Raw genomic sequence first — 13,244 nt, forward strand, 5'->3', positions numbered from 1 at the left:
TATTCATCAGAGCGAGCCCGAAAGAAGCCATCCCATCATGGCCAGCCGTCGCAGCTCCTCTTCTCGCTCCCGTAGCACTAGGCCAAGCGATTGGGAGAAATGTCCTATCCCCCACAGCCGACTAGTAGAGTTGCAGACCAAGGGGTTCCTCCCACCTGCGTACATGGTCCCCGTCCGAGTAGGACTAGCTACTTATAATGGCGGGGAGCAAGCCGAGAGTTCTCCAAAACATTCCAAGGGGGAGCGGGTATGCTTTGTCCCCTATTTGCTGAGGGGACTCGGATTTCCAATCCATCCTTTCCTCTGCGGGCTCCTGGATTTCTACGACCTCCAGCTGGATAATTTTACCCCAGCCTCCATACTGCATATCGCAGGCTACGTCGCCTTCTACGAGCTATTTCTGGGTTGTGAAGCTCATTTCGAGCTGTGGAAGAGGCTATTCTGCCTCGTACCCCGCACTCAAGAGGGGTCGGTATATGAAGTGGGCGGAGCCAAAATATGGCGCATCACCGGGACCGGATACCTGTCTGATACCCCGAAGAAGACATCCGAAGACTGGCCTTCAGAGTGGTTCTACAAGGAGGACGTCCCTCTTCCGGACCCTATACGGAAGGGCCTTCCCGAGTTTGTAAATGCCCCATTGAAGAAACACCACAGCTAGCTGATGCATCTCCAACGTATCTATAATTTTTTATTGTTCCATGCTATTATATTACCCCTTTTGGATGTTTATGGGCTTTATTTTACATGTTTATATCATTTTTGGGACTAACCTACTAACCGGAGGCCCAGCCTGTATTGCTGTTTTTTTTGCCTATTTCAGTATTTCGAAGAAAAGGAATATCAAATGGAGTCCAAACGGAATGAAACCTTCGGGAGCGTGATTTTTGGAACGAACATGATCCGGAGAGCTTGGAGTGCAAGTCAAGAAGCTTACGAGGGACCCACGAGATAGGGGGCCGCGCCCCCCCCCCCTATAGGGCGCGCCCCCTATCTCGTGGGCCCCTCGGGCGGCCACTGACGTACTTCTTCCTCCTATATATACCTACGGACCCTGAAAACATCGAGGAGCACCACGAAACACAATTTCCACCGCCGTAACCTCCTGTATCCGCGAGATCCCATCTTGGAGCCTTCGCTGGCACTCTGCCGGAGGGGGTATCGACCACGGAGGGCTTCTACATCAACATCCTTGCCCCTCCGATGAGTTGTGAGTAGTTTACCAGAGACCTACATGTCCATAGTTATTAGCTAGATGGCTTCTTCTCTCTTTTTGGATCTCAATACAATGTTCTCCCCCTCTCTTGTGGAGATCTATTCGATGTAATCTCTTTTTGCGGTGTGTTTGTCGAGATCTGATGAATTGTGGGTTTATGATCAAGTTTATCTATGAATAATATTTGAATCTTCTCTGAATTCTTTTATGTATGATTGAGTTATCTTTGCAAGTCTCTTCGAATTATCAGTTTGGTTTGGCCTACTAGATTGGTCTTTCTTGCCATGGGAGAAGTGCTTAGCTTTGGGTTCAATCTTGCGGTGTTCTTATCCAGTGACAGAAAGGGTTGCAAGACACGTATTGTATTGTTGCCATCGAGGATAACAAGATGGGGTTTATATCATATTGCATGAGTTTATCCCTCTACATCATGTCATCTTGCTTAATGCGTTACTCTGTTCTTATGAACTTAATACTCTAGATGCAGGCAGGAGTCGGTCGATGTGTGGAGTAATAGTAGTAGATGCAAGCAGGAGTCGGTCTACTTGTTATGGACGTGATGCCTATATACATGATCATGCCTAGATAATCTCATAACTATGCGCTTTTCTATCAATTGCTCGACAGTAATTTGTTCACCCACCGTAATACTTATGCTATCTCGAGAGAAGCCTCTAGTGAAACCTATGTCCCAAGGGTCTATCTCTTATCATATTTGCTTTCAATCTACTTTTATTTGCATCTTTACTTTTTGCATCTATATTACAAAATACCAAAAATATATTACTATCTCTATTAGATCTCACTTTCGTAAGTGGCCGTGAAGGGATTGACAACCCCTTTATTGCGTTGGTTGTGAGTTCTTAGTTTGTTTGTGTAGGTGCGTGGGACTTTTGAGGAGCCTCCTACTGGATTGATACCTTGGTTCTCAAAACTGAGGGAAATACTTACGCTACACTTGCTGCATCACCCTATCATCTTCAGGGAAAACCAACGCTAGCTCAAGACGTAGCAAGAAGGATTTCGGGCACCGTTGCCGGGGAGGTCTTCGCTCAAGTCAAGACATACCAAGTACCCATCACAAACCCATCCACTACAAAAAAATACACTTCCGTGATGATACGTGTTTGTCACAGTAGGTCGCGTTTTCTGTCATGCATGTACATCCATGACGATTTTATGACAGAATCAAGATAGTCATACATGTGCTGTCGTAGAAGTGTTCCATGACATTACCAAAATTATCATCACGGAAGTGTCCACTTCCATGACGATAAATCACGCGTCACAGAAGTGCTTTCGTCAAGGGTGACCGACATGTGGCATCCACCGTAACGGAACACCGTTAAGCTATCGGGTCGGGTTTTGGATCTGATAACCCGTTAACAGCCCCGACCAATGGGAAATTTCCACATGTAAAATTCTTATTGGCCGGACGAAACACGTGTCAGCTCGTTAGTGGGTCAGATAGGCGCCTATGATATGTCGAAACGTGCCACGGCCCACCACTGGCCCATTTAGCTTACAAAGCCGGCCCGTTTGACTTGGTCAAAAGTTAACGGGCTGGCCCATGAAAAGCTTGTTAACGGTCTCTAACTCACGGCCTGTTAGGCACTAAAGGAAATCGGCCCAACAACGTCATGTGGACCATCGAATATAACACCAGCCCATTTCACTTTTGGCCCATGTATGGCCCACGACGTCTTTCGGCCCATATGAGGCCTTCGTATCTTTTGGCCCTTTACAGGCCCACGGTGACTCTAGCCCGTAATGAACAGTAATTTTCTTTGTACCCGTTAACGGCCCGTGATTTACATGGGCCGTTTCCAGCCCGTGTTAGCTTTCGGCCTATTGACGGCCCATACATTCTTGGGCTCCTTTTCGGCCCTCGATTACTTCCGGCCCGTTACTGGCCTGCTCCCCTAATGGGCCAAATTGGGCCCATGGCCAGAGTCGGCCCGTTACTGGCATGTTCCACAAATGGGCCTAATTCGGCCCATGGCAAGAGTCGGTCCGTTACTGGCCTATTACCCTAATGGGCCAAATTCGGCCCATGGCAAGAGTCAGCCCATTTGTGGCCAGCCCGTCCTATATTTTGGCCTATTAATGACCCGTTATGCCTATGACAGAATTAAGCTTTTGTAGTCCTATGACCTGTTAACGGCCCGTTAGCGTGCTGGGCCGATACCAATTACGCCCGATTACGGCCCATGTAGACCCATTTATCCGACGGCCCGAGGCCCACCGATTACAGGCCCATTTATGGACGGCCCAAGGCCCACTGATTACAGGCCCATTTACCGATGGCCCGTAGGAGACCCATGGATCCTACGGCCCGTATATGGCCCATGGGTAGTTGCGGCCACTAGCAAACCAGGGAAAAAGAAGACTAGGAAATAAATAAGGCCGAAACTAACGCTAGGCTATTGAGGCGATTGCATAGATTACATCCACTCGGCATCAAAGATCGCCACCAGTGCAAATATAGGGTACACCCTACACTATACAAAAATGGCTTGCTGTTTTCTTCAGGCGGTGGCTGCACGTTAAGAATAAATTTTGTATCGCACCAAAAAAATTACAACTATATAACAAAAGGAAGGTTGGCATAAAACTTAACAGTCTAGCAGATAAATGCACCACCAGTAGTTCAGAAGCTCGGTTCATTTGACCTGACTGTTACGTTTTCATGCTGTATTGTCCGATGGAGCACCATAACCCTTGCCTTCATTTCCCCTAGGCTCCTGACAACATAGCAAATGTCTGATAGTCTGGTTTCAAAACCATGCATATCTTGACAACACTGAGCAATGTTTCTCCTTGTTTCACAAAGGGCCTCTGTTAGGGATTGGACTTGTGTCTGGAGCGCAGATACAACATTGCTTTGAGCTTGCATATCTTGATCATGAGGCAGTTTGGATGATTTTCCTTAACAACCAACCCAGTATTATGCAGGAACGTGCTTTTGGCACTGTTAGTGGACAGGTACTGACCCACTACAGCAAGAGCTGACATTGCGGTTATAGTTGCCTCGCCACCTTCAGAAGGTGACGGTTCCACTATTTTTTCCATAGCTCGCTGAAAAGTTGAGGTTTTACATTAGTAGTACCAGAACAGAAGATATTAAGGAGGCAGCAAAACCAAACAAAATAGCTTTGGTCTATATATAGAACTTATTCTGGTGAACCCATGTAAAATATTAGTTGTATTTTATTGCAAAGTACATAATAAAACCAGGTTCCAAACATATGACCATGTACCATCGCTAATGTATTGTCTATTTCTTCACATTGTATTGAGGGCTAAGGATAAAGAGACGAAGTTTATAATACGGTAAGCATAGTATGACATCATTCATATCACAAAACAACTGAGAACAGACAAACAGGCAATTGTAACATTGTGTGGGCAAGTCCAGCATGGAACTAGATTACGGGTCAAGATCAAAGGAGCATCACTCCTCCTTTTTAAACATTGTAAGGTGCAATGATACGCTAAGACAATTGTGTATAAAATTGAAAAGAGTAATAGACATTGGCTGCAAACCATGCAGTTCAAGGCACAAGTCAGAGTAAGTAGTAGTTAAAATGCATGCGGATTAAGGACTTACAATAGCGGCTTTGACTGGTGTAGTCATGCCCTTCTTCTTGCTGGTGTGACAGTCCTTGAAGATTTCCACAACATTTGGTTCAGGTACTTTTTGGTCCTTGCGGGCTTTCCTCTGCATTTCGAACAAGTCAATATAGATCTGATAATATGGTACAGCGAAAAGAGTGAAACAACAGCTAATTACAAGAGCCTCGCAGTGTGCAATATAGCTACGAGATCCTGTCGTCTCTTGGAATTTCACTTTCGTACGGTTGGCCTTGTTCTTTGAACAGTTCACCTACAAGAAGATAGATTTGTGTGGCACATGCGTCAATAGGACTTCAACATGTGATCCGATCACATATATATAATGTACCTGATACTTCGGATCAGACCAGTGTTTAACAAGGCCCCTCCAGTCTTCATCCGATATATTTTCCACTGGAGATGTTTGGGAAAGTTCACTATTAGCCTTGCCTTCAAAGTGAGTTTTCCTCAAGTTATACCGATACTGTCGTAGAGCAGACTTGAAAACATGGGTGCAAGCTTGTCTGATTGCATCATCTTGGCTATCCAACTTGAACCTCATCTGTTGAAAATTATGGGAGTCTCATTATTAGCAACCTAGAAAGTATGGGACAGAGCAAGACGATATTACTAGTTTCCATACATAACCATACTTACAGATAAATGGTCGAGGAAGGTGTTGAACTGGGTTTCGTCTTTGTCATTCCTGTACTGAATCCATGTTGGGAGGATACGTACATGACACCTAACAGCAACCGCTGCCTCTGATACTAACTTGGCTGACTCTGTAGCATCACGTGGCCTTTTTCAACCTGCCTCAAAATGGATCTCCATTCTTCCTCCTCTAGATTTAGTTAACCTATCGAGCATTATCCCTGATGTTTGTTTCCTCTTGCACCTAGGTGCTAGTCCATCAACGAACATAGGAAGTGTTAGTGTACATCAAACTGTGAGACTACATATAAAGAAGCATGCAACTGTAACTTGACTCCAGCAACTACCTTCTTGCTGTTGAAGCTCATAAGGTTCATCTGATATTGCCAACTCGTCTTGTGTCAAGAGTGCTTGGGAAGTAGTGTCAGGTGGCAAGGGAGCTTGGGAATGTGCTGCTAGCTCAGTTGACGCATGAGTATGTCGTGCAGCTGGTAGTACTGTGGTAGGTGTTGCAAGAACTAGGGCTGTCTCTGCTTGTTTGGTGGCAGCTATTTGTTTTTGTTTGGCTTTTTTGCAGCTCATGTAGCATGGGATGCCGTGTTTGTAGAATTTTCCGCTGGACTTTCACCTTCTTTTGCATCATCAGTACCAGCAGAATCTGCAGGATTCATCCGCTTCTCATTCCCTGCCATTCTGTGTTTCTTCCTCTTTCTCTGTGCCATGTTAAGTCAAGCTGACAAGAAAAACGAATAAAAATTTAGTTCTTCAGAACAAATTGATGTGTGATGCAGACGAACTGAACTTTGATGTTCGACAACCACATGATAGGAGGATGTAATATATATGAAAAATAGGACGGAAGAGATAACCAGAACTATGATGTGTAAACTAAGAAGAAGACATTTCACCAAATTAGAAGCAATGCAATGGAAGGTAGACACCATATGAAAGAGGCTACAAATATCGCTCTGCCAAGTTAACAGTGTCTCAGCATAAATGGCCTTTAAACAAATGTGAAGCAGTACAAGAAATAAATCATATGCAAGATGCAAACAACATCACACTACCATGTTAGAGGTCTCTCGTCATTAGTGCCATTGCATATTCACAGCATTGCATATTCACAACTTATGATGTGTAAACTAAGGAGAAGGCATTTCAACAAATTAGAAGCAATGAAATCTAGACACCACATGAAAGATGCAACGAATATCACTCTACCAAGTTAAAACTGTCTCGTCATAAGTGCCATTTCAACAAATTAGTAGTACAAGCTAGAAAAGAATGTGAGATGTAACCTATATCACACTCCGAAGTCAAACACGTCTTATGATAAGTGATTGTTACAGGTTACACAACAGTAGTCCTTTGATGTAAGAACATGGTGTGATAGATAGATATTGTATGTTCTAGAAACAGGAACACATGTCTTATTCAAGTATAATGTGTAAAGTAAGCAGATGGAATTAAACAAAATTAGAAGCAATACAAGCTAGACATCACACATAACATGCAACCACATATAACAGTGCCAAGTTAGAGGGAGCACTAGTGATGCTGCACTAGGGGAGATGTGCTCATCATAAACACAGCTTTGTTGAGTGTCTATGCATGTGTTGTCTTGGAAATCATCTTGGGGTGTGGGGGAGTAGAAACTGTAGAGGCCCTCCGTTTGGAAGGAGCACCTTTATCCGCTGCCTTGCTAACTTCCTTCCTGTCAGTGTCAAAACCGTCGGATCTCGGGTAGGGGGTCCCGAACTGTGCGTCTAGGCGGATGGTAACAGGAGACAAGGGACATGATGTTTTTACCCAGGTTCGGGCCCTCTCGATGGAGGTAAAACCCTACTCCTGCTTGATTGATATTGATGATATGGGTAGTACAAGAGTGGATCTACCACGAGATAAAGGAGGCTAAACCCTAGAAGCTAGCCTATGGTGTGATTGTTGTAATGGTTGTGTGTCCTATGGACTAAAACCCTCCGGTTTATATAGACATCGGAGAGGGCTAGGGTTACACAGAGTCGGTTACAATGGTAGGAGATCTACATATCCGAATCACCAAGCTTGCCTTCCACGCCAAGGAAAGTCCCATCCGGACACGGGACGAAGTCTTCAATCTTGTATCTTTGTAGTCTTGGAGTCCGGCCGATGATGATAGTCTGGCTATCCGGACACCCCCTAGTCCAGGACTCCCTCAGTAGCCCCGGAACCAGGCTTCAATGACGATGAGTCCGGCGCGCATATTGTTCGGCATTGCAAGGCGGGTTCCTCCTCCAAATAATCCATAAAAGATTGTGAACACCAGGATAGTGTCCGGCTCTGCAAAATAAATTCCACATACCACTGTAGAGAGAATAATATGTACACAAGTTCAATCTGCTGACGTATTTTGTGGCATGACATCACACCACCACCAAGCCTTTACTTGAATTGTTTTGTTATACCACCTCAGCGCGTTTAGCGAAGCAGTTTCCTTGGCACGTCTTGTCGAAGCAGAGATCATGTTCCCCTTATTCCGGGATTCCCATCAATACGGACGTGGGTAACCCAACCGTGCTTGTTGCCACGCCTCCTCTATCGAAGGTGAGTCCCAAACGGTCATGGGGACGGCTCTTGGTATTCTCCTTCTTTATAATGAAACCAAGGCTCGTTTCTTTTCTTCAATCCTCAATCAAATCTACCCCTCGCCCCGAGTTCCAACACCCAGAGCCCTAGATTCGAGCGCTTCGGACCTTCAACAATGTCCGGCTCCGACCTTCAGGGCTGGTGGATGCCCTCCTCCGTCACGGAGGAGGACGTGCAAAAGCTGAGAGAAGCCAAGTACCTGACTTACAAGATCTCGCATAGATTGCCCATCGAAGGGCAAGTCATTCCCACCCCAGAGCCCGGCGAAAGCGTCGTGTTTGTGTCCCACCTCCGTCCGGGTTTAGGCTTCCCGATGGATCCCTTTGTGAGAGGGCTCATGTTTTACTACGGGTTGGAATTCCATGACCTGGCTCCGGAGTCCATCCTCCACATCTCATCATTCATCGTTGTCTGCGAAGCCTTCCTCCGCACTACCCCCCACTTCGGTTTGTGGCTCAAGACCTTCAACGTGGAGCCGAAGATGATCGGGGGGCGTCAAGCAGAGTGCGGCGGGGCAGTTATAAGCAGAAGGGCCGATGCTCCATGGCCCGAGGGCTCTTTCCAGGAGGAGCTCGGCTTGTGGCAACAAGAGTGGTTCTATATCACCGCTCCTAGGGGCAGCAGGCAGAAGCCGCCGCCCATCTTTCACTCGGGCCCTCCACATCGGCTGATGTCGTGGGTCAACCAAGGGCTCAACTGGGGGCCATCAAAGGACGTACCCCTACTGCAGGGCCGGATTCGAGACCTCCAAGAGAGGGAGATCAATCTGGTCATAGTGATGCAGGTTATGCTGATTCAGCATCTCCTGCCCTGCAAGCTCCGCCCCCTCCGCCTGTGGGAATTCAATCCAGAGGGGCCACGAGCTCTCCAACACTCCATGGGTACGACACCCGTGGAGATATATAAATTGTTCTTCGGATCACAAGAGATGTGTCCGGAATTGACCGAGGATTCCAGCCTAAGCTGCAATCGCCCAGATGCTCAGGTCAGTGGCCCTGCGTCCGGACACACCGTTTGTTTGCGCCTTCTTGAATTCACCTTTTAACCCATCGTCTCTTGAATAGGAGTGGATAGCGCAAGCGAAACTGAACGGTGTCCGGCCCCCCTCCCGGAGACCGTGCCGGATCCCGTGTTGGTCAAGATGCTGAAGGTTGCGCCTTCAGAGGAAGGCAAAGGGGAGAACATGGACACTGCCGCCTCTACCAAGGCGGCTTTTGAGAAAGGGGGGATCGAGAATCCCCCCTTCCAAGGGGAGAATAGGACCGCTTCTGAAAACCCGGAGGCCAAGGCCTCGAAGCGGGGGAAGAGATCTTCACCAGAGGGTCCTGCGTCCGGGGAGGCCCCGGCCGCACTATGTCCCCTAAGGAATCAGCCCTCCAGCGAGCCGTAAGTAGAAAAAGGGGGGTTCTGTAATAAGAAACATCCCTATTTCCGCTTCTGAGGATAACCGAAGTTTTTACCTTGTAGTTTGGATCTCCGTCCTTCTCAGATGAGCTCGTCATCGGGGGACCTTCGTCCGGAGATGATGGAGAGCGAGACGCCTCCATCTGCCGCACCGTCGGATAGGGCGGACGAACCTGAGGTGTCATCACGGAGGGTATCCCCAAGTCCGGCAGGGCCGGAGAGTTCGGCACCAACTGGTGTGCGGCCGGGGGAGCTGAAGGATCTGCTTGAGAGGGCGTCTATCTCAGAAGGTCACCGTACATTGATGAGTATGGTGATTGGAAGAATTTCGTCCGCCGAAGGCGGGTTGCATGATGCCGTCAGGAGTTTGCTGGCGGGGTTTGAGGTACGTAAAAATGACATACCTTTTGACAGTTTTACACATAAAGTGCGCCCTGTATAGATAGTAGCCCCTGAGACTCGGTAGGTTGTCGAGAGCGACAACGTGCCGAGGATCGAAATCACAGGTATTGATTTTCGCCTTTCCTATGCAGGTGGCGGATGGTCCGGTGGCCAGCCGGACTGATGGAGTTGCCGAACTAAAGCGGCAACTTGACATTGCTGATGCGGCCGTCGCGCTGGTCAATAAGCGACTTGACGAGTCACAAGGTAGGGTTGTTCTCTGCGGTCACCTAGTAAGGGAGCCGAAGCCCATTCCTTACAACATTTGTGTTCAATGCAGATGGTGCCGCTGCTGTGGAGAGCCTTCGGGCAGAACTTGCTCGAGCCAAGGAGCAGGCCAAAAGGAGTGATGCGGCTGCCTCGAGGGCGGCCGAAGAGCTAGAAGCCGAGAGGGCTGCTCACTGCCGAAGCAGGGAGGAGATGGCCGAAATGGCCGTGAAGGTGAAAGATGTTACCGACCGCTATGAGGTTCTTGAAAAAGAACGCCGAGCGGAGCAAGAAGACCTAGCGAAGGCCACCGCCGAAGCCAAGGATGCCCGTTCTGCAATGAGGGCTATAAAGGAGGAGCTGCGCCAGGTCGGAGATATTGTGGCTGGCAAGCCCTTTCTGCTGCGCAGGAGGTTTACAGATCCGAAGTACGCTCAGCTTGGCCAGCTGTGGGGTCCGGAGGATCCTTATATGGACTTAGCGGCGAGTGCGACAGATGCTGTTGTGCACTTCCGAAGTCAAAAGGATCACGAGACGGAAGAGCTTTTTTGGTCTCAATTCCATAGTCCGGAGCATTCACTTCCGCTGACCGATCGGCTGGCTGAGTGGGCCGAGCTAAATAGATTGTCCGGACTTGCCATGACAGATATCGTGGCTCATGTCTGGCCGGATAGTTCCAAGCCGAAGAGTTATTTCAGCTTATTGTAGCAATTCCTTGGGGCGGTGCCGCATACAAAGGCGATGAAGAGGTCGGCCTGCATAGAGGGTGCGCGGATGGCCCTCGCCCGTGTGAAGACACCGTTGTTGCGACCCGGGGTTCGGACGAGAGCCGGTTACCCGCCGAGCACTACTTTGGGGAAGTTCTGCGTGGTGCTTGTGTAATAGAGTCGCAGTGCTAAAAAAATGTCATGTTCAAATGATCTTTATGGTTTTGTAAAATAATGTTTACAATATAAGCACTTTTTGTACTTGTGCGTTCAAGTATTGAAACATCTCCTGTGCGGCCGTTAATGTATACTTGTGTATAACCTGAAAGATGGCAGTCTTCGGCTTCAGCCCCCACGCACATGGTGCGGGGGTGTTTGTGAAATAGCGCGTTTTCACACTTAATCCAACGTCTTGGTCCTGTTAAGGAGGTGATAGCGTAGCAAACGAGGCAACCGGACTATAATGCTTTATCACTTTCACTTAGCCATAGGAGTTCGAAGGTGGGGCTATGATATAGCCCCTAGGGGCATCGCGCTCTCCGAATTTGGGGCGCGTGTGTGCCTGACCGGGAAGCGGTCCTTCGTCAAAGTGGAGGAATTCTAAACATTCCTGAGGTCGATCGAGTGGTTGACTAGTCTCTCGCTACATCATGACAGTCAGTTTTCGGCTTTCTCTACTGAGGCGCTCACCCGACCGAACCGGGGCACAATCGCAGTAGTTCTCCTGGTGCCGCGTTAGCCGACGATACGGAACGTAAGGCAGCAAAACACAGGAGCCGGGCAAACCCAACATTTGACCAAAGACATGATTCGGAGCTGATGCATATAAGGCCTAACTCGAGACGTCGAACACTCCCTGAGGTGTTCGGTCTTTATGATGACGGGCAGATCAATGCCCTAAGCCCCTAGTGTCCAGGCACACGTAAGATCCTCTGACGCGGCCGATGCCAAAACGTCAGCCTCCTCTCTGGTTATGGTTAGAAACCAGGGGATGCAAAGCAACAAGAGATAGTAAAAAAGGTTTACGTAGGGTCTTAATCTAAAAAGAATCCTTGCAACGGGTCCCTACTGCACGTCTGCGCCTGTGTCTCCGTTGTGCTATATCCTGGACGGGTGTAACACACTGTTCATCTGTAAAAGAGAGGAATCGTGTCAAAAATGTATTTAAAACAAAGCATGAATAAATGAATAAAGTTGAGCTTTTGTTGCCTTTTTATTGCTCATACACATAGCCCCTTGTAAAGGGGTGTGTGGCTAGGGAGCCCCTAGTTTATTTATGCCGGACTCGTTCTAGCCGTGTCCGGGGTCTTGAACGACCTTTTAATGAGATGATGCCGCATGGACCGGGCATTTTAAGTGTAAGAGACGCGTAGTGTGGTATTGCATTAAAGTGGACAAAAGCTTCACGTCCCAATAGTGCTTGATGGCCACTTTTGAATGGGGCGACATGAAAGATTAGCTGACCCAAACACAACTTCTAGTAGTAAGGAGCCCGTGCACTTGGTGTAAGGGCCTGGCGTCACTCCTTTAAAGGAAGTGCGGCTATGTCGAATTTTAGTATGGTCTACCCCCAACTTGCGGATTGTGTCCGGATATAGAAGGTTTAAGTCGCTGCCGCCATCCATTAGGACTTGTGTAAATTGCAGTCCGTCGATTATAGGATCCAATATCAGAGCAGTCCATCCTGCGTTTCGGACGCTTCTGGGGTAGTCCAGGTGGTCGAAAGTAATTGGTTTTGACATCCAATCTCGGGGTTCCGCTGGGGTGGACCGTGCGACATGTACTTCAGCGAGTGCCGCGCTACTGTTCCGTGGTATCACATGAAGTGAGTTTACTGTTTTGACTTCTTGTGGGAAAGTCTTTTGTTTTCCCGCGCTCTGCTGGTGGGTTCGTCGTCATCCTCGCTTGGCGCATCGAGCCCCTTGTGTTCGGCGTTGAGTCGGCCGGACTGTTTGAAGACACAACAATCTCGGTGGGTGTGGTTTGCAGGCTTCCCGGGTGTACTGTGGATTTGACATATCCGATCCAAAATTTTGTTTAGGTTGGATAGCTCGTCACTGTTGTCCTTAAGGGGCAGTGTTTTGTTGTTCGGCCGCGAGCTTTTGAATCCGGTGTTAACCGCCGTGCTCTTTGGGCTCTTCTCTTTATTTCGGCGCTGGTCCTTTCTGCGCCATGATTTTCCGTTTCCATCTCTGATCTCGGATGTATTCGGGTCGCTGGTGCTGCATCTTGGTAGCCAGCTGTCTTCCCCCGCGCAGAAGTGGGTCATGAGGCTTGTTAGCACAGCCATTGTTCTCGGCTTCTCTTGGCCGAGGTGTCTAGCGAGCCATTCGTCTCGGACATTATGTTTAAAAGCTGCTAAGGCTTCGGCGTCC

Source organism: Triticum aestivum, chromosome 2B (assembly GCF_018294505.1).
Source record: "Triticum aestivum cultivar Chinese Spring chromosome 2B, IWGSC CS RefSeq v2.1, whole genome shotgun sequence".
NCBI lineage: Eukaryota > Viridiplantae > Streptophyta > Magnoliopsida > Poales > Poaceae > Triticum > Triticum aestivum.